We start from the raw sequence: 21,494 nt of genomic DNA on the forward strand, positions 1-21,494 counted from the left end.
TCAAGATAAAATGCCATCCAATTATGCACCTGGTCAGACTGGCAATGCTGAGTGGGTAAGGAACAGGGGGAGCTGTATTCCTGATTCCATCTGCTGATCAATTTGTGCCATGAAGCACAAAGCGCGAGACCCTCTGTCACTGCAACCAAACAATGGCTGCAGGAATAAACTTGCTAAAAGAACACTCAGGAGCATGGGAAGCTGGCCCAGTAGCCACTTGGGTATCTGACTCACGAGAATGCTTGGTGCAGTCCCTGTGCGAGAACCTGTCCCATGCTCACTTCACTCATTCACTTTGTGTATGAGCCATTTTACAGCCTGCAAGTAGATTAAAATGGGAAACCTCTCAGCAATAAATGCTTCAACACACACCTTGCAGGGACAATATCAGCCCTTCGCCTGGGGGAAGGTAAAGGTATTGTACAGTCTGCTTTTCATTGGGCTTTAGCACAGGTTCCCCACTCCATTAGGGACTCAGGCCTTCTCCAGGGCATTAAAGAACCTCCCTTGCGTCTTTTCCACACCTACGCCACGGACTCTGTTCCCTTCCCTCCTCCCACCCTCCCACACACACTGCCCTGGGCTTCCATTACCCAGAACTAAAAATCCCTCTACATCACCCCAATCCTCCAGTTCCAAGAGAACACTAACATGCACTGTGCATCTCCAGAGCCCATATCTAGCCCCTGAAGATTGCTGTATTCTGGCAAGGTGGTAGGAGAGAGACTCAGGATCCAGAAATGCAGAGTGGAAAAACAAAGAAGCATTCCCTTGTAATAACTTCACTACCTTGCTGGGAAACAATCTCACTGAGTTGCTGTGTATCTAGCTATTACTAGCATGGTGAACACAGGGACTGGAGCAAACCCATGCTCTGGATTCTCCTTGACATGTTTTTCTGAGAAGCTATCAGTCACAGCATTCAGCAGCCTTTCAGCATCTAGAAGGCCCCCAGGTCCGGAACACCACAAAACTCTCAAAAGCCCAAGGAGACTTCTCATTGGTTAGCTGTTCCTCCAGCGGTCTCATCCAGTCAACAATAGGCATGCTTGCTTCTTTCTCTGTACAAAAAACACTGGGCTGATAATATTTACTCTCGGGGAGTGGGGAGTGAATATCGATATAAAATGTCAACAAATCACGATCTGGGAAATACACATAATCAAGTGGTTTCTGCTCAGTTGTGGTATATAATCTGAAAACCAATTTTCAAGATCCATCTATAATCTGCTTCCAAATCCACGCAAAAAGCTGCAAAAAGTTTTGTATTTAAAGCACTTTTTCTTCACAAAATTGACAATTTTGATGGCCAAATTCAATAAGTCACGTAGACCATCTAGAAGGGTTTTAGCAGCCAACACTTGTCTGTGTCGGATGCAGCGAGTTCTGGTTAAGGCTGGATTTTTTTCTTTCACCAATGTCACAAATCCAGAGGGACAGCCAAGTGTCGCTAGAGCACTGTCTGTGCATACACCAACAATTTTTCCCATGAAAGTCTATTTTCATTAAAAAAAAAAAAAAAAAGCCGGAAATTGTTTTCATAACTTCAGAAGCTCATAACTCCCCATGACAGCCGTGTGCTGCCTGAGCAGTTGGAGCTGGTGCGGACCCGGGACTTCCATCCCCTGCCTTCCACGCCCCATGTAGGAAGGCAGCAGGTGGGAGGAAGTCACCCATGGGCAACAAGACCTGGCTTTTCAGGAAATACACTGGCTGTTTCGGGAGAGGCAGCAGCGCACATGCTTCCTGAGATGCCAGATATGGCGCGCAGCTGTGGGATTTGCCCCCACATGAAGCAGAAAGCTGGCACTAACTCCATTTTTGCAGGAGGTAATGCCAACACAGGCTCTTTCTTGTGGTGAGGGGAATTGACAGGGGAGGGCAGCTGGGTCACATCACGCCCCCCTGGAATTTCTTCACGCCCACCCCCCGAAGGAGGGCACACACCCCAGGTTGGGAACCTATGTACTAAGACAACATGTGACAACAATAAAAAGATGGCAGGTGCCATTTCACATTTGGCATGTCTTTGCACCTTCCACTTTTCTTCCTTCCTGAGCTCACTTTGGTCATCGGTTAGAAGCTGAGCCGCTTGGGAGAGCTTTTGGCAACCTCCCTGTAACAGAGGTGTAATACAGGAGGAGTGCTGGCCCCTCCCAAAGTCATGCCCACCACCAGGCACATCCAACATGCTAGGAAGCGTCCGTGCGCCTATGGTGCTCATTGCTGCTTTGAATTAACTGGAGAGTAGAAAGGGTGCTGTGTTTTCCCTTGAGTGTCAGAATCTTGCCTCACCTGCCCTTTTGTCATACTTCCTTCAGCACGTGTTCAGTTCTTGACCTACTTTAAGCAGCACAGCTACCGGTACAAACTTGCACGCTGAGAACAGTATAAATTTCCAACACTATAACGTGAAATGGCTCCAAGGAGAATTTTCCAGACAGCACCATCTGTGGAATGAGAGCTCCCCAAGAGAATGGACAAGACAAAGGTCTCATTGTGGCAGGAGAGCGTAGGGGATCCAAGGTCCTACCACCACGATGGAGCCTGGGAGCCCCAGATACACAGTACAACCTGTTCTCTGAGAAAGTGAAATGTGTTCCCTTTGGACAGGATTATTTCTGATGGGCTCTGGAGCAAATCCTAATCTCCCTCAGGCAAAGGAGCAAGTAAAACTGATGTGAGGTCTTAGGAGAGAAAGGTAGAGGGGCAACTTTGGAGATTCTAGCACATGCCTTCCCCTTTACTTATCCCTCCAAATAGTCCAGACCATAACGAGCCCTTCCTTCTGAAGAGATTGGGCTCCATTTGCACTTTGAGCAGGAGAGAGAGCAGGTAAAAGGATTAATTGTCCTGGTTCCTGAAGAGCCTAGCAAAAAGTAGATTCATATCTGTTAAGGACAGGGGGACTGTCTACAGAGTTATCCAGTCTGCCCTTCTGTATAACTTGAGGCCACCAAATTTTATCTCCACCCGTTCAGACTGGGCTACGACGGAGATTGAGAAAAGACAGCCAGTGTCATTTAAAGACACAAGTGATGGAAAGTCCCCCTCATTTTTTGCTAAATAATCCTGGGGCTAATTGACATACAAATTTGTTTTGTATTTCTAGTGTGAATGCTCCTAGCTTCAGCTTCCAGCTCTTGGCCCTCACCAATACCTGCTTTAAATGAAAGATGGTCCAAAACTAAATCTGACTTCAGAAGCCTTGGAAACATTTTGACCCACCTACCTCAAATCCTGGAGTTATCAAAACCCATTGCACACCTCAGCCCATCTTCAGTTTACACAACGTGCATAGTGCTGGCTTACCCTGATACTATGTTCCGTATTGCCTCACATATTTGCTCAATGGCGAGAAAATCCTGCTCCAAGGGGTTCCTCCCAGCTTCCTCATCAAGACACATGTCCACCCGAGTCCTGAATGAGATCACAGAGAGTGGAGGAGTTACTAGCAGACCTAACTCTAGAAGGTGACATTCTATCTCGAACACTGACCAGCTCCAGATGGTTCAGAAGAGGGTTCAAGATTCCCAGCAGGGACACTGACATAAGGGTTCAAATGGAGGCTTGTATGCACAGGAACTAAGGAACCAAGGAAAACTGGTCTGTTCAGTCTCCCCTGATCTATGACTGAGGGCTGACTCGAAAACCATAAAGCCAGCTATAGTATCTCCCTGTAATGAATTTGCCCCTATGTATATCAATTAGGCAGAGATCAAGAAATGGCTTAGTCGGACACTCTCCTGTTCTTCCTGTGATGTATGTACAGAAGAGATAGCAAGCATGGCCTGTACGTCACATACGGGCTTTTGCTGAAGGCACCATTCTTGAGTGGCCATTTCTGGATACACTTTTTGGCTGGCCAAACGTTAATGCTGGGTTTTCGAAAGGGACTGTGAAGTTTGACCCATCAGGGAACACACTGTGAGAGCAGAGCTTTCTGAAGGAATGAGGCAAGACCAGGCCTGCTGACAGAGGCTGGGGGGAAAGGTAGTTGCTCCAGGGCTTGGCTTTTCAAGGGGCCCGGAGCTCTGGCTGCCATTGCTGATGCTACTTTGGCATCGGTGGTAGCACCCAGAGCTCTGAGCCCCTTTGAAGTGCCAGTAGCAGCCGAGGGGGATCCAGTGCCACAGTCCTGATGGCGCTAAGGGTGGTCTCCCTTGGCCCTGCCCCTTCTGGGAGTGCAGGGCTTGGCCTCCCACCCACTTTGCACCAGGGCCTGTGGTGGCTGTCGGCCCCACTGGACAAGACCGTGGTGTCTAAAAACCAAACAGACACCAAGTACTGCCTGAGCACTAACACAGCAACACCCACCTCTGCTGGAGCTGGGGCCAGGCAGCATCACCCAGCAAAAGAATCGTCTCTTTCAGTCCGGTTCCTCCAGCCTCTCTCTCACACTGTGCTCACCTGCAAACCAGATAAGCTGAGAATCACTGAGACGCAGAGATCATTTATGCCATCCGCCCAGACTGAGGCTGGGCCAAACACACCTCAACCATCCCCAAGAGGTGTGCGTACAGCCAGTTCTTGAAAATCTCCAGCGAGGGAGATTCCGCAGCCTCCCTCGATAAAGGAGAAGAGTCGTGCATTACCATATCCGACAACTGCCCAAGTCTCAGAACGATGCTTGCATTCCGAATTTGAGATTATACAGGGAAAACATTGTGAATGAATGTTGTGCTTTTCCAAGTGATGGACCGCTCCGATTGGCTGCAGCCAGGCCAAATGCAGGCTATCCAAACTCAGGGATCAGTGAGGGCAACTTATATTGTCCTCCATAGTCCCTAGCATTATTTCAGTTCTAGATCTCCACACAACCTAGCCAATGCACTGCAATGTATCCTGAGCTGCAATACCCACCAGGGCTCTGACAATGAGCCTCAGGCTTCACTTGTGCTCATGCAGATCTAGCTCTCCTTCATCCCACCCAAAACTGTGTGGCCAGGTCCCTTGGGCAGCAGTGTGACCTCGGTGCCGGCGTTAACTGAGAGCCATGGCGTAGGACTTCCAGCCTCTTACCGACGTCTGTCCCTTCTGTTTGGGGTGTGGCTCTAACAGTTCACTTTCCCTCTCCTCAGTGGGGCTTTCCTTCTGGTTCTCCCCCTTCGTGTCTGGGGGAGGGTTTGGAGTCTTCTGTCCTCCTGGGGCCAACCCATCAGACAGCAGAACCAGCTCCTGCCTTTTCTCTGGTCAGCCCCTACCTGAGCTAGCCTCCCTGCTTTTATTCTCCCCCCGAGGCCTGGCACCGGCTGCAGGTGAGACAGGGTGGGGCTAATTGGGCAAAAAAGGCCTTGTTTAGCCCCTGCACTACCAGGCCTTCCTCTTGCTCTGCTAAAGCAACTCAGAACTGGCCTGCAAACACCCTGAATCCAGGGATTCTCTTGACATTAGACTGCTCGTTGGCCCCACTGACAAATCAAGCAATGCTTTTGTGGCTAATCTGCACAATTTCCATAACAAGAAAAACATTCTGAAGCCTCTGTTTCGCAAATCATCATTTGGAGGTAGAATAATTTACAACAGTAAAAAAGGCGGGACATTGAGGCTGCGTGGGAGAGAGACATACACAGAACTAACCTGAGCCTCACTTGAAAGGTGGGAGGATTCCAGCCTCCCATTAGCTCCTCAGTCTTGAAAAGAAATATATTTAAATTATTCAATTGGTTCATTTTGACATTCACTTGCATGTGTGCACAAAATACACAATATTTTATATTTTTTTTCACACACACTTACATAAACACACACACACACACACACACACACACACACGCACGCCCATATTCCCCTTTTGGAGGAGGAATGCAGATGAGGGAGATCGAAATGCAAATGAAGTGCTGATTTACAAATCTCATGCCTCATTTGCATAATCCTGTACAACCGTGTTTCCAGAAGACACTTTTCTGAAAGCAAAAACAGTCATGTAGACAAGGTTCCTTTGGGGAAAGAAAAAACAATTTTCTAAAGAACCCTTCTTCCTATTTTGTTTCAGGAAGAAAGTTTCTTTTGAAAATGGGTTGTTGTTTTTTTGTGTGAAGAAACCCTGTCTACACGGCTGTTTTTGCTTTTGGAAAAGTCTCTTCCGGAACCGCAATCATGTGAGATTATTCAAATGAAGTGCGACATTTGTAAATCAGTGCTTCATTTGCATTCCTCCTCCAAAAAGAGAATGTATGGTGACCATAGCCAACAGTGTACAGAGTGTATTTTTATCTGATTGAAAAGCCTTTGTTTGTACTGTACCCAACAGTACATAATGGACCTTTTAATGTCTTATTTTATCTGCCTCTTTGTTCTGTTGTTCACTGATCCATGCATCTTCACAGCAGCCTTTCCGAGCTGCTGGTTTTGCCCTCCCTCCTCTCTTGCTGAGACAGGTTTATTTTGCTTTTGCTTTGGGCACCTAAGTGGAGTCATGAACAATAGCCTAAGAACTGAGTGCCTGACTGAACTCTGCACCAGCCCCAGACAAGCGCTTTCAATCCTTGCCAGAGCTCTTTCTGAAGAGGATGGGGGAAGGGGGTTGTCGTCAGATCTGGACAGGGATCAGAGCACAGGGTTTTAAAGGTGGAGAAAAGTGGAGCTTAAGATGCCTTCCATGTCCAGGAGCTACAACATGCAGGGCTGAGAGAAATTAGAGCAGCCCAAGGTCTGGATACAACACTAATGGGCCCATTACTGAAGGCAAGTCTACACTTAACATGCTGCATTGGCACAGCTGTGCTGCTGTAATGCCTTATTGCAGATGCTCCTATGCCAACAGGAGAGTGTTCTCCTAGCAGCATAGTTAATTCACCTCCCCAGGGAGGTCATGTAGGCCTGTGGATGGTTTGCACTCCTGAGCAGTGTAGTTACAATGATATAGGTCTGTAGTGTGGGACAGAGCTGGAAGATGGCATCTAGTTCTGGGGTCCACACTTCTGAGAGGGTGTGGAAAAACTGAAAAGGGATCAGAAAAGAAAAAGAATAATAAACTGAAGTCTGGGATTCGTGCCTGAAAGTGAAAGATTTCAGAAGCTCAATCTATTTACTCTATCCAAAAGTCTACAACAGTGGTGGACAACCTGCAGCCCAGGGGCTGCAAACGGCCAGCTGGCGTTCTGCCTGAGGCCCACGGACCCCCTGTCTGTCCACCTCCTCCACATACCTCTTGCACACTGGGGTATGTTTACACTGCTTTTGCTATTTCGGGATACAGAAGTATCCTGATATAGCAACTCCACGGCTTTTCCCCATGCCTGAAACAGCAGTGCTATTTTGAGCAAGGTATTCCAGTTCTGCTGCCCCTCATCATGAGGGGAGTAACAGAGCCTTTGAAATAGGCCCTTATGTTGAACTTCGGTGCCTTTTGGATGGCACCAAATTCAAAATAAGATATTTCAAGATGCTTTACACAATTTGCATTGCACCAATTGTGTAAATTATTTCAAACTACAAAAGCAGTCTAGAAGTGGCTGGAGGCACTGCAGCCCTCACTTCCTAGTCCTCCCCTGCCCTCCCAACACTTTGGGAGTGCCGTGAATGGCTGATTCATGCTCTCTCCCCCACTCTTCCCAATTCCTCCTAGAGCTCGAATGCTGCGAATCAGTCATTTGGGGATGTTTAAGCTCAGGGAGGAGCAGTGAGAGTGCAAATCAGCCAATCATAGTACTTCGAAAGTGCTGGGAGGGCTGGGGGGGTGTAGCAAGTGTGAACTTCCAGTGCCCCAGTTCATAAGAAGTGTATGGTGGAGGGCAGCAGACAGGGAATCCATGGACCGCAGGTGGAACCCCAGTGTGCCATGGGACGCAAGTTGCCCACATGCAGCTCACTAAGACAAAGGAGAGCCACTTATATGGCCCACTGACTGGTCTTGGTTGCCCATCGCTGGTCTCCAAGAACCTATACAGGCAAGAGATTTCTGATAAATGGCCTTTTAAACCAATTTTTAAAAGGATCCAGTGGTTTGAATTTAAAGATAGACTAGAAATAAGACACATGTTCATACAATAGAGGTAATCAACCATTGGGACAACTTACTTAGCACTGTGGTGAGTTCTCTATCATCTGAATACTTCAGATCAGGAGGGGTTCATTTTCTAACAAGGTGCTCGGGCTCAACCAGAAGTTATGGTCTTATCGCAGAACTTTGAGTGAGACTCTGTGGCTGGCACTGTGCAGAAACTTATGCTGGATAATCATAATGGTTTCTTTTTGGCTTTGAACCCTATACATCTATGATGGCCCCAAAGGGCTAAAATTGTAGCTGCATAGATCTTAGCAGCATAGCGGGGGCTGGTCTTCTTCCCTTTCCTCTAGCTACAGCTATTGAACTGGCAAGGGGAAAAGGGGTTGGGTGTGGTGCCCTCTGTGCCAGCTCTACACCATCAGGGGAGTCCTGGAACTGAAGACACTGGCTCAATGGCCAGAATCTACCTAAAAGACTTCACAAAACAGCCACCTCAGATGCAAAGCACATTCCCCTGAGAACCTGGTCCTATGTAAAGGCATTTCTGAGAGAGACCTAATGCTCTTACTTTGTGCTAGCCCATTCATTATCACACCTTCACCAGCAGCAGCAGGGACTGTGAAATGCTGGGTCTTCATCTTGACCTTACTTCAAAAAAAAAAAAAAAAAAAAAAAAAAAGTCATAGGTACAGGCTCCTCTTTCTCCCAGAGGGAAATTACATGGCATGCATTCCAACAATGCCAAGGAGCTTATCAAGGCATATTACCCCAGCCAGAGGCTACGTGTGTACGAGAAACAAAGCTAGATTCCCTTTGTCAGTCCCAGAGCTGGACTGTTGCATCCAGAACGTCTAATGCAATTTCACAGAATTACATTTAAAAAAGAAAAAGCTGTATGCGCTTTTCCTCCAAGGCTACATCTACGCTACAGCAATCTGTCAACAGAAGTTTCTGTCAGAAGAAATCTTCTGGCAAAACTTTTGTTGACAGATCATGTCCACACACAAAAGTGGCTCGAAAGAGCAGTCTGTTCTGTCGACAGAGAGTGACCAGACCGCCCGGCTGCTCTCTCTACAGAACAGCCAACCAGAAGCTCAGCAAACAGGGCTCCTCAGTGAAGCGGAAGCCCTTTCTGTCAACAGAGGGTCCCCCAGAGCATCTACACAGCTTTTTTGTCAAATAAACTGTTGACAAAGGTGTTATTCCTCCCTGCGGAGATGCAGGACACTGTCAGCGGAAGTGCCAGGTTTTGTCAACAGACTGTTGCAAAACGCATTTTGTGTGTAGATGCTCCACAAGTGTTGTCGACAAAACTCCCTGGTGTAGACATAGCCCAAGAGCAAAATGTTGCAATGGGGAATATATAGGAACAGGGGATAATTTGTTGTGCTGGAAACCACAAATCACATGAGTGAGCACATAAGTGATCATGCTATTTCTAGCTATAAAATGTGAACTGTGCTTAAAACCGATACAGTGAAGTCATGTTTGTCTACTCAAAGGCTGAAACAATAGCTCTAACAGATGTGAACTGCTTTTTTCTCCTCAGGATATGTTTGGTTTCCAAGCTAACAAGGACCATTTAAATGTCAATATTATCAATTATTCCATTGTCAGACTCTTTAGCAGAAACATCCACCAAGTGTGCATTTCCTACAATTCCAAACTATCTCCAACATCTTTCCAGTCATCCTGTTCTCAGATGACAAATTTTTCAGCCTCTCACAGGTAATCTCTATTATGCTCCCTATGCTTAATTTAAATAAGTCTGCTGGCAGCCTATCACTTCAAAGTGCTGGAAAATCCAGAGAACTTGCAGCAGAATCTAGATATTGCACAGGAACACATTCACCTGCTAAAGCCTGGTATGCATGTGCATGAATTGGGAAAAGCATATTTGCCAGTCAATTCCTGGTCTGGGCTGGACAACACTGGGCTAGCATTCTCCCAACAGGCAGGAAAATCTTCTTAGTAGACAATCTTCCTTTCTTTCTGCTAACAAGAGCCAAAGTCAGGCTACTCAACTACAGCTGCTCTGAGCTTCTGTGTATCTACATCAGCTCAAAGACTTTATGTCATGAAAAATTCATAAGGTCATCTTATCTTGGAAGCCTTCTGCATGATGGGTAAGGCTCATCCATGCCTCAGAACATCTGTTCCATGGTTTGGGAATCAGAAGACATCCCAGTGAAAGGTACTGACAGAGCAACATGCCTGGTACAGTACTAACCTAGCTGGCAGTATGGCCCACAAATCAACTGCAAGAGCAACTTGGATTCCTTTGAGGTAACTAACTGTTTGAGCAGTCCAGCTCCGTGGACCAGACGTTTTGCTATTGGCTACATTAAAACTAGAAGCTGGCCCACAATTTCCAAATGGTCAAATTCTGCACAGATTTAGCTTCACAAAATAGAGCTAAGTCAAGGGCTTTCCACGGGCTTGAATGTCTGTTCACTTTATGCCAGGTCTATAATTCTGATGCCAGAAGTTTAGCCCAAGAAAACCAGTTAATGGTCATTTTTGATCTCACTACTCAATGTTATAGCAACCATCACTGAGTCTATCTCAAGATGAGATCAGGAAAATGGGCAGCACTTCTAGATCCTGGAAAGCCACAGGGATGTTCTCGGTCTCCTTTATGGAAAAGCTTCCCTTTCCTTGCAGATGCAGAGCTTTGGTTGGAGTCACCTCATCCAAACTCTTCAGAGTGTTTCAAAAACAAAAAGCTCAGGATACAGGCTTTGTCCTAGCCAGGCAATGATTAGAAGGGTTCCCTCCGGGAAGAACATTACAGGAAGAGGGAAATGAAGATGTGGTGCCTGTAAGAGGGAATCCATTGTTCTAATTTAAAAAAAATCCATGGGTTCTGTCTCCATCTCTGGTGATTATAATCAATAGCATTTAAATGAGGCATTAACTTTGGACCAAATATTCTACTCCTCTGTCACCAATATTCTCTTACTGACACAGTTTCTTCATTTACCTTTCAACCTCATGATTATTAGAAAGACAAAAGGTCATTCGATTGTAAGCCTAAGGAGTTTTCTTCCAAATCAGTAAGTGATTGATTCTACTATTTTTAAACCTTTTAGCCCAGCAGGCAGCTACAAAACACTACACAACAGAATGGTGACTGCAATCTGAAAACCTTCCATTTACAGCCACAACACTGGATTTTATAACTGGGGTGTTCTGAAATAATTCCTCATGCAAACCACTTATGGGGAGAGTCCCCCACAATCCCCCTCTGCTAAGCACATAACAGAAAGGAGCTCACCACACGAATACAACAGCATCTGTCTGATTTCTGCTCCATTACCCCTGTTCAGACCCCAGCACTTCTCTGAGATAGTGGGGAACTGCAAGGGTATGTTGGGTATTAAAATGCAAACATGAAACCCAAGCACCCTGTTGAGCTTCTAAATACCAACAGTTCCATACAACAGTTTTCAGCTGTCTCCGCAGCAGTGGATAATAGCATTGTACTACACAATCCTCAAAAGCATTCCAGGGATTCTTTTCCACTGGTGCATATTTGTAAAAAAAAAATTAAACATTGGGCTTAATCCTTCCCAAAACCAAGTGAACTTTTGTTTTGAGAGCAGATTACTATGTTCAATCACGAATACCAGATAGGCGCATTCTTATCTCATAGCATTGCCAATCAGAAGCAACCCCAGTGAAGACACTGGATTTGTATCGTCAATGTAAATAGTATAGAGTGGGAGACTTGGGCCCAGGCAGAGACAGTAAGGCTAGGTGTACACAAAGCATTATTTCAGAATAAGCTATTCTGGAAGAGATTTTCCAGAATAGCTTATTTTGAAATAGCACGTCTATGCACAAAATGTGTATCGAAATAGCACTCAGCTATTTCAAAATAGAGTGCCCACAGACAATAGAATGTACAGTAAACCCTTGACTCAATGGGCTAATGGGGGGGAAGGGGTGTCCGTTAATGCCAAAAGTCCGTTATATCCAAATGGTTGTACTGTATGATGATGCACTGACCTTCCTAGCCCACCATTCTCTCTTGTCCTTTGCCCCACCCTTCCCTTCCCTTCTCCTCCACCCGCCGGCATTCTTCCCCTCACACCTCCATCTCCCTCTCCCAATTACCAGGAGAAGAGCTGAATGCCAGCCTGGCTCTTTCCACCTCCTGCAGCTCTCAGCACTGCAGCTCCTCCGGTCCACGGCTCTGAACCACCTGCACAAATGTGGATCGTGGCCGCCCCCACCCTGCCAGCAGGCAGCAGCCTCTGAAACTATGGTAGCTGCTCAGTGCCATTGCAGACAGCGGCGGCCGAGTGCCAACATGCTACACCCACACTGGGCTGGGGGAGGAGAGCTCCCGCGCCCCACTGCAGCCCCCACCCCCTGCAGTTCCTCTGGCCCCAGTGGCCCAGCCACTGTGGTGGCCCCTCCAGGTCTGGTGGCCCCAGCTACTCCAGCCCTGACAGTGACTCTGGTGAGTCTCTGGCATTTATGGGCAGGGGGTCGTGGAGGGACAGGCAGACAGTGTCCATTATATTGGGGTCCACTAAATTGAGGGTTTACTGTATTTTGGGTAAGAGCCACTAAGCATTATAGCTTATTTTGAAATAGCCCCTATTTATAGTGCTCCTATTTCAAAATATATATTTCAGATTAGCTGCTACTCCTCAAAGAATGAGGTTTACAGAATTCAAAATAAGCTTCAGCTAGTTCAAAATTATTTCAAAATAGCAGTTTTGATATGTAGATGTACTTTATTATTTAAATTTATTTCGGAATAGTGGCTGTGATTGTGAAATAACTTTGCTGTGTAGACACACCATAACTGAGCATGTGTACACAATTACATTTTACTGAATGACCCTTTAACACTTTCAGATTTTTAATCTTAGATATAGAAATTGATCTATACAATCTCTTTCGTACTAATCCAATGTATAGTTCATTAAAGAACTTGAATGCTACGCAAAGGCTAATTCATAAATGACCCCAAGGATGGCACAGGACAATAACAAGCATACACGTTGAAGAAACCCTTACCTGTATCATTAATCCTGCTTTAGATAATTAAAAGGAAATGAGCTCAAAAGTCCACTCTCCTTTTCAGAACACCAGCTTTTGTTGATTTTTTTTGCTCTACAGCTCTCTTTCACAATGTAACCAATGTGTACTTAATTTCACCTTCTGATTCTCCTGCACTTGCACAACGTCATTGTGTTAGAATTGCCACTGTTGTGAGGTAACATCTGAGTTGTTCAATGACATCTTTTCAATGATTAGTTTTAGTACCCTACGAGCTTTGGATTCATATTCTTTTCTGTAAAACCCTCTTTCTCCTCTGCAACTTGAGATAAAACTACTTGATGGTATCCCTTTAAATGAAGTATCAAGACAAGAAAGAAAAAAACTCCAAAGTTCTTCAACTGAAATCTCCTTGTGACATGGAAAGGGAGGAAAAAATAAAAAGATCAAAGCAAAGTTAATAATTTCTATTTCCTAAGCTTGCAAAGGGTGAAAAAAGATGCTGCTACAGAATGGGAGGACCAGGTGGAGAGGAAACCATTCAAACAGAAAAATCCAGGTTAATATAACCTCATATGTTCCAGCTGAACAGGAAAGCTCTAGAGCAGAAAGGGCAGATTTCTTAGCCATGCTGGAGGTGTTTACAAGCATTGGCATGTGAGAGCCTGCCACTTCCTGTGAATGTTTTATTCATTCCTGAAAGTATTCTTCTGCCTCCCCAACTGTAAGATCACATGAAATTCCCACATGAATTCACAAGTAGGATTCATTCCAGCAGAAAAGGGTGTAACACCCAGGAGGGGCTGAATTTCTGTGAAGGGTTGTAAGGCTCAGAGTTATTATAAAAAACACACATTGTTTGATGGGACATAATAATTAGCAATGGGCTGGAAATGAGCAAAAGAAAATTGAGGCAGAATATAAAAGGGAAGGATTCCTTGGAGTGAGATCTGTTAAACTGTGAAAAAGGTAGTAGTGAAACCCTGCCTCTCGCATTTTTTACAACTAGCAGATTTAATAGGTGTTGCAAAGATATTTAACTCAATTAAGCTTTAAAAAAAAGGAAAAAGCACATGCTTAATTTAAATGATTTTTTCAAAAATAGTGTTATTGTTACAAAGCTAATTTTTATTTCAGATTTCCTAAAAAGGGGATTGTTAAAATCTGTCTCTTTAATTTTTCTTAGAAAATTTTTAAGAAAAATGAATTCCATCAAGTGTGTTTTTTCTTTATACATATACACTTCTATCACTCGCCATGTTTTAACAAAAAAAGGCTTTTGACAATCTGGTTTCCAAAAAATTTTTCTTCTACTTTGGAAACCTGAAGAATTGATTTAGCTGTGCCCAAACAGAGCATTACTCCAGATTCCTCTGTTTTCTCTCTTTTCTGTAAGGTTTATTGAGAAGCAATGCTATTCCAGGTTCGTACTGTTTTTCTGGCTCTTTCAACATTTGCTCAGTTGTGTCAGTTTTGAGGAATGTATTTAATTTGGTGATTCTGTCTGTTTTCTGTTTGGTTTTATGAGAAATAATCCCATTCCAGGCACATCCCGTGCTCAGGCCCAGGAATCTAGTGGCACCTGAAGAATGAACAACTTTATTATGACATCAGCTTTCATGAGTTGAAGTTCATTTCTTCAGATGCACGAAGTGAACGAAACAGACAGTAGGGATACAGGGTGGGAGCATTACATCAGAGCCAATTCAATCAAGTTGGGTGTGAACAAGAAGGAGAGAAAGCCTGAAGTGGAAAGTTACTTATTGCAATGAGAGAGCCATTCCCCATTCCTATTCGGACCCATTCTGAAGTTGTCAAACCCGCATATGACTTCAAGCTCAGCAGTTTCATGTTGCAGTTTAATTTTTATTTATTGCTAGAGAATGGAAACTTTCAAGCATGTGTGTCCACACTGGTTAAAATGTTCTCCCATTGGTTTTTGTATGTTACCCTTCTTGAGGTCCAATTTGTGCCCATTTATTCTGTTGCACAAAGACAGTTTTGTTTGTGCAATGTACACGGCAGAGGGGCATTGCTGGCACAAACCACATTAGTAGACAAGCAGGTGAATGAGCTTTTGATGGTATGGCTGATGTAGTTGGGTTCTAGGATGGTGTCACTAGGGTAGGTGTGTGGACAGAGTTGGCAATAGGGTTTGTTGCAGGGATTGGATCCTGGGTTAGGGTTGTGGAGTGTAAGTTTGTGTTGAATATTTGTTTCAGGTTTGGGAGCTGTCTGTAGACAAAGACAGGCCTGCCTCCCTAGGCCTGTGAAAGCGAGGGATAATCATCTAGGACAGGTTATAGATCCCAGATGATGTGTAAGAGAGGGTTTAGCTGGGGGCTGTAGGTAATAGCCAATGGCACTCTGTTGGTTTCCTTGTTAGGTCTGTTCTGTAATAGGTGACTTCCAGGTACTCACCTAGCTCTGTCAATCTGATTCTTCACTTTCACAGGTAGATATTGTAGTTTTCAGAATGCTTGATAGGGATCCTGTGTGTGCTTGCCTTGGTCTGAGGAATTGGAGAAAATGTGGTTGTCTCTTACGGTTTGTCTGTAGACAATGAATCATGGGATGTGTGAAGAAAGAGACTGATATTTCAGCTGTCATAACAGCCCAGAATCTGGAGAATGCAAAGATAGCAAAAAACTCTGTCCCCTTCCCCTGGGACGAGATGTCTTCTAAGTGCAGAATCTAGCCCACTGGGTAAGGATCAAAGCCCAGATCCACTGAGGAAATAAGAAGATGCAAAGACTTTCTTGATTACAATGAGAGCAACCCAACTAGGCCTGTTCCCTAAGGGTGGTCCCTCTGAGCAAGCAGCATGCAGGACAAATATTTTGCCACTGCCTACCTTGGATCTAGAGGCTTCCAGTCTCTAGTACTGTCAACCCAGCACCTTTCAGTGGGACTAAATTCATTTCAGGTCAGCTGGAGGGGAAAGCATAACCCACCTAAACTTTGGTGTGCACTCAGTCTGGTCTGGGTAATACAGACACAGCATCTGTTGCTTTCCTTTCCACCACAGAAAGCAACCAATACAATCCCTGTATTTATCTCACAGGATTTGCTTGCCTGAGTCTCATTTCTAAAGTCAGCCTTAATCACTTTTTAATCATGTTTGATGCCTTTGGCATTCCTTAATCCCAAACGCGCCACCAGTGACATAGCCTGGCCTTTCATCTTGCTGCAGGGACTCCAGTGCATAGATGGCAGCTCTGCATCAAAGACAGCATGCCCTGGCTACACTTTGAATTTCCTGGCTCTTGAGAGCAGAGATAGAAGTTCATTACTGCCACCACATGTTGTTACCACTGAAAAGCCAAAGCAGCCAACAGAGAATTCTTGCAGGAAAATGCAACTTAACCCCCTTAAGGCAATTAATTTCTCTTCAAGGGCTGTTTCTAGTCAATGCCCCTATTTATAACATAAGTTTCCCCTGACAGGGAAAACAAAGAGTCAGTGAGTCCCTCTCTCATAATGAGACAGCTTTGCACCTGAATTAGTAGCATATGTTTCTACTGTTGGTGCACATCCCCACATGCTTTGGTGCATATGGCAAAACTTATTGCACACGTGGACGGAAAAATTAGAGAGAATACTCTAAAGCAGTACACTGAATGGTCCAACAGAGTGGGATTTGATGCCACTTACAAGCAAAATAAATCCTAAATTAGTCAGAGTGGTGGGATTTTTGCAAGATGCCATTGAAAGTCTCCACCATCAAACAAAGGGCATAAAGGCATGTCTTCCTCAATTCAATGTAACACATTGTTTTCTGATGATTATTGGATTGGATTCACAAAGTGCTGCTTCTCTGTATTGGTCATGCATGACCTAGTAGAATTATTTTCAGTGAAAACAGGATCAAAAAGGACCTGCTAGAAAACCTAAAAAACATCATGGCTGGATGCTGTCCCCAGACACTGCCCCTCACAGGTGTCCTACATCATCATGGGCCAGCTTAGGTTCAGGACAGAATGTCATGGATGCACATAAATACATTCCTTTGTTGTTAAACTGCTCAAGAAGAAGCATGAGAAGTAACCAATGATCAGGTGTAAACATCGTGACATAGTGTCCCAGGTACCCAACATTTGCATTCTTCTGTTGTGCACCAGTGTGCCACACAACATTGTACTGTCACATCTTGATGCAACGTCACTGAACAATGACTCATGGCAAAAGCATGGTCAAATACAACAATGGCTGTTTAACTGCTCTGCGTGAATCTATGCTTTGTTGTGAATTGAAGGTCGGTTGGTAGCTATGGGCGATGGCCTGTACAAAGACTCTGAACTCCAGCAGTCTGATGCTTTTACAAAGAGCTGCTAGCAACTCATTGAAAACTCTCTTTTTAGATTAAATGATAACTTTTCCTAAGCAGCTAAATTGAAACCTTGTCTAAGCAGGTGGAATTTCAGTTAGGTCAATCAACCTCCTTAAATCAGGTCTGAATTTGGCCCTTAAATTGTCAATTTCACTTCTCTCTCCACAACAGTGATTGGCACCAGCTACTTCCAGAAAAGACATTTGAAACCCTATTATGGAAAACAGGATCTTCCTTTGTTCATCTGCTACTGTTTCCTATTTTCCATGGGGATGTTACACAGAAGGCACCCAGCACTCCATGGGTCCCTGTTTCATGACCACAATTGACAATGACAAAATGAAATGTTACCTCCCAGGAAGAAACACAACAGGAACTTGGCTGTAAATCTCAGAAGGTCACAGAAGCTGCCGAACTACAGGCCAAAAACAGATTCAGAGATAAAATGAGGGGCACCCCCTCCTAGTGGGTGGCATTGAAATTGACTCATTTGAAATAAAGAGATGGGATCCAAAATAACCTCATCTATGAAATGTCTTCCCAGAACCTCACCTCTGGCTGCTCTTTTGGTTTCCACCAGAGCCACTCTCAAATGCACTGGGGGAAGAACAATAATAATTGCTAAGAGACACTCACTGAAGGGCCAAGATCCTAATATACTATGCAAGATTCTGACCACAGACTTTGTTCAGAATCTTTAACATATGCTTAGAAGAAGCAGGCCTGAAGGTCTGGGATTCGGATGAATAATAAATAACACATGGCACAGATAGCAGAACAAATCTTTGTTTGTGTAACTAGCCATAAAACAAGGGCTGGGACAGTATAACCTTGGGTATGAAAGCAGTAATTGGAACTTACCTTGAATTATAGAGCTATAGCTTACTGAAGAGGACCTGGAAGCCTGCTCCCCAGTTGGCAGAGAGATAATAGTGCATCTTCCTTGAAATACTAGTCTACATTCAGGAAAAGGTCTAATGTGTCAGCACGAGTTATGGTGTCTACCCTCACAGATGCCAATCTGAGCCCATTGATAGTTGTATACTATTGCCAATGTATGTGCTGCTTATTGTTCTTTTTTCTCAAGGCCATATAGGAACGTACCTGTGGAAAAACCTATCAGGAGTGCCATATGTCATTCCTAAAGACCTGGAATTGGAATTTAACCTATATTCTACAAGAGAAAACTTATGGGATGATAACTTTCTATTCACATGTAAAGCTTAGCCATGGGCGGAGCACTTACATAGTCTTTTAGACTATTGGCTTATTGTGCTCATTATGTCTTGATGCTAGCACCTGTCTGGGAGCTTGGGAACTCCCATCCCCTCTCTTCTTTCTGCCCATCAGCACCCTGTATAATTCATTTTAATCAGCTGTTTGTCAGTCTCACTGGGCCTAACTAGTGAAGTGACACTCTGCCAGCTGTGCATAATAAAGGCCTGGTGCTTGAACCCACACGGTGTCAAACTTCTGATCCTTCACTCATTTCTTCTGTCTCATTCCTCTGGGTTAACTTCAACCATTGCTGCTGATCTCAGCCTGGGGGCGGGGCAGGTTCAAAGCCCACGTGGGAGTTAGGTGCCCTGCTCCCATTGATTCTAAGTGCAAATTGCGCACTGTGCTGCCCTTCATGCCTTTGAAAACCTCCCCCTTGGCCTTTGGCTGTTGAGCAGATGCAGTGGGTGAGGGGTGCAATCTAGGACTTTAATGTTCAGAGGTGCCAAGGGCATGATCTGGTTCAGATACTTACACCTGAATACAGGGACCTTTCTGGTGCTCCGTGATAAGCAATCACTGACGGGTGTCAAAGTGCATTTCAGTGTCTCCCAAAGAAGTAACACTCCCTCTTGACAGGTTGGCATAGCAGTGTGATTCTCTGATTCTGTGGCAGCTGCCACAGATCTAACATTTAGTCATTCAGCCCAGCGGATCCTGAAGTTCTTTTAAACTGCCCATACACACAACGAGCCCTCTGATGCAACGGGTTGGCCTGTCCGTAAGTGAGGCAAAATTTGACTCTCTCACACACAAGATGTAAGAATCACTTTACCTCCTTATGAACTGCAACCATTTCTGGGGTGTGTGACAGGCTGTATCACAGAAGCCTCTGGCATTGTCACCCAGTGTGCTGATCAAGGCACTGATGGTTGCTTTCCTGCTCTCTGAGGCGCCCATTCAGCCTGTTCTGCTGGGCTAGAAGCTCTAGTTTCCCATAGCCAGGGCACAGAGTTTTTACCGACTCCTTGCAGAACACCACAAACACTGAACCAGCTCACCTCTGGGAAGAATCAGCTGTATGGCCATTCATAGCACCCAGGAACACAGCCCCCAGAAAGGACCGAAACCCAAAACTGAAAAATTTTACACAATCTCCTCAAGATGTCAACCCCCTTTAGTAATAAAAGAGAGATGTATGCTGGTTGCTCCCCGCCCATAATAATTATTTACACTGAACTTGCTAATAAACAGACATGTTTTTACTATCTATAAAAAGTTGGGTTTATGTGTTTGACAGGGAAAACAGATCCAAGTAAGTTACTGAGCCAAAACAAACAAAATGCATCAGCTAATCCTAATACACTAAAAAACATGTTACATGCAAATCCTTATTCTAAACAGTTCTTATCTCGGACCAAAATTGTTCTTTTTCTAACCTGGGTCCTGCAGCTTTGCATTCACCCCTTCCCTACAGTTCCTCGTCTCTAGGTCTCTTCCTGTGCATCCTCCTAGGGTGGGGAGGCAATTCCTAATGTCAAATAAAGACAAAGACCTGAATTCTTTCCATTCCTTAGATAGATTTTCCCTCAGTGCGGGAACCTGTTATTCAGTCTCCCCATCCCCGTGAAAAAGTACTAGATTCAAAATGGGCTCCAATACCTGGTGGCAGAGTCACATGTTCTTCTAGGATCAACACCAGTTTGGGCTTACAGGAAAAATAAAACCAGTCACAGGTCGTTAGTTTGAGTACTGAGCCATCAAGATTTTAAAGTATCACTATGGCTCTCATGAGCATATTTAGAATTAAAAACAGATTCAATTCATATTTCTAACTTCACATACAAAAATCGATACATGTCCAAAAATAGGCTATACAGATTTAGCAAATTATAACTTACAAATGGATATATTGCTTGACCAGTTTTGCAGAAACCATCTTTGAGTTATGCATATTCATCAGCCAATTTTCATAAAGCATCATGGGTAGGTGGTGCATGACAGGGGAACCTGGAAGGTGGAATGATATACAAGGACTGGAAGTGAAGACTCCAGTAGCCAGCTGAACTTTCATTAGAGGACCATTTAAGTGAGAAATATGGCTAAAACGCTACTATGGCACTAGGTTAATAATTACCCAGCTCTTATTAAATGTATCATGTGGCCACCATAGGCCACAAATATACCATATGCTCATCAAAGGCCACAAGTGGGCTGGAGCAAGACTTCATACCTTGTCCAAAAGGCCTTAGCAAGCTCCCAAATTGCCAGCTGCTGGTGAAGCCCCCTGGTTATTTGAACGTATAGAGCTGTGACAGGACACTTGCCAGCTACGCACCAGCTCCCAGGTGAACAGCACCATAACTCCCAGAAGTCAACCGCATCATCTGTCTCCTTGATGCTGGGCTTGCATTTGGACCCTCTTCTTTATTTAGCTCAGAGTTACTGGAACAACTCATTAGCAGTAATGAACAGCGCATAAGGGTCAGTGAGGACTATTCTCTCTCGGTATTTTTCAGAGAGCACATTTGAAAAGCAATAACTGACTGTAATAAGAAGCCCGAAAAACCTCTGACACACAGGATTTATGCTGTCGGGAAAGGATGTCTAAGTGTGGCTATGTGATCTGGAAGGGAGGGGATTGCTTTTGGAGGGAGATTTTTGTCTTGCTTCATTAATCCTTAAAGACACAGATAAGCCAGGAGAAAATATGTGTATCTCAGCAAGGGCGCCCCCTGCCCATGACAGATGTAGCAACAGCACCTACTGAGAACTTCAGCACAGCGTCTGTGGTAACCAGAGTCCTCACAGATGGACGAGCTTCATAGACCATTGGGAAAGAGTTTTAATGGCTCTTCCTAGGTTTAAAAAACTCCTTTGATATAATCCAGCTGCCTTCCCCAACCTGGTCCCTCTCTCTCCTTGATTTTTCTTGCACGTGCCTTCTCTCTCTTCCCTCTTACAGCTTAGTGCTGCTAA

At 44.7% G+C, this 21,494-nt stretch overlaps 1 protein-coding gene across 4 annotated transcripts in view; it reads right to left on the reverse strand.

The window, feature by feature from the left end:
- Window positions 1–21,494, reverse strand: part of ARHGEF9 (Cdc42 guanine nucleotide exchange factor 9) — a 383,799-nt gene that overhangs the window by 343,230 nt on the left and 19,075 nt on the right. For all 4 annotated transcript variants that reach the window (XM_075008221.1, XM_075008225.1, XM_075008220.1 and 1 more), the window contains 2 exons: window positions 4,318–4,410; window positions 3,313–3,420 (listed from right to left, as the gene is read on the reverse strand). The gene's annotated coding sequence lies outside the window, so the exon portion shown is untranslated. The remainder of the gene's footprint in view (window positions 1–3,312; window positions 3,421–4,317; window positions 4,411–21,494) is intronic.

The sequence above is a fragment of the Carettochelys insculpta genome, chromosome 13 (genome assembly GCF_033958435.1).
Source record: "Carettochelys insculpta isolate YL-2023 chromosome 13, ASM3395843v1, whole genome shotgun sequence".
Classification (NCBI taxonomy): domain Eukaryota; kingdom Metazoa; phylum Chordata; order Testudines; family Carettochelyidae; genus Carettochelys; species Carettochelys insculpta.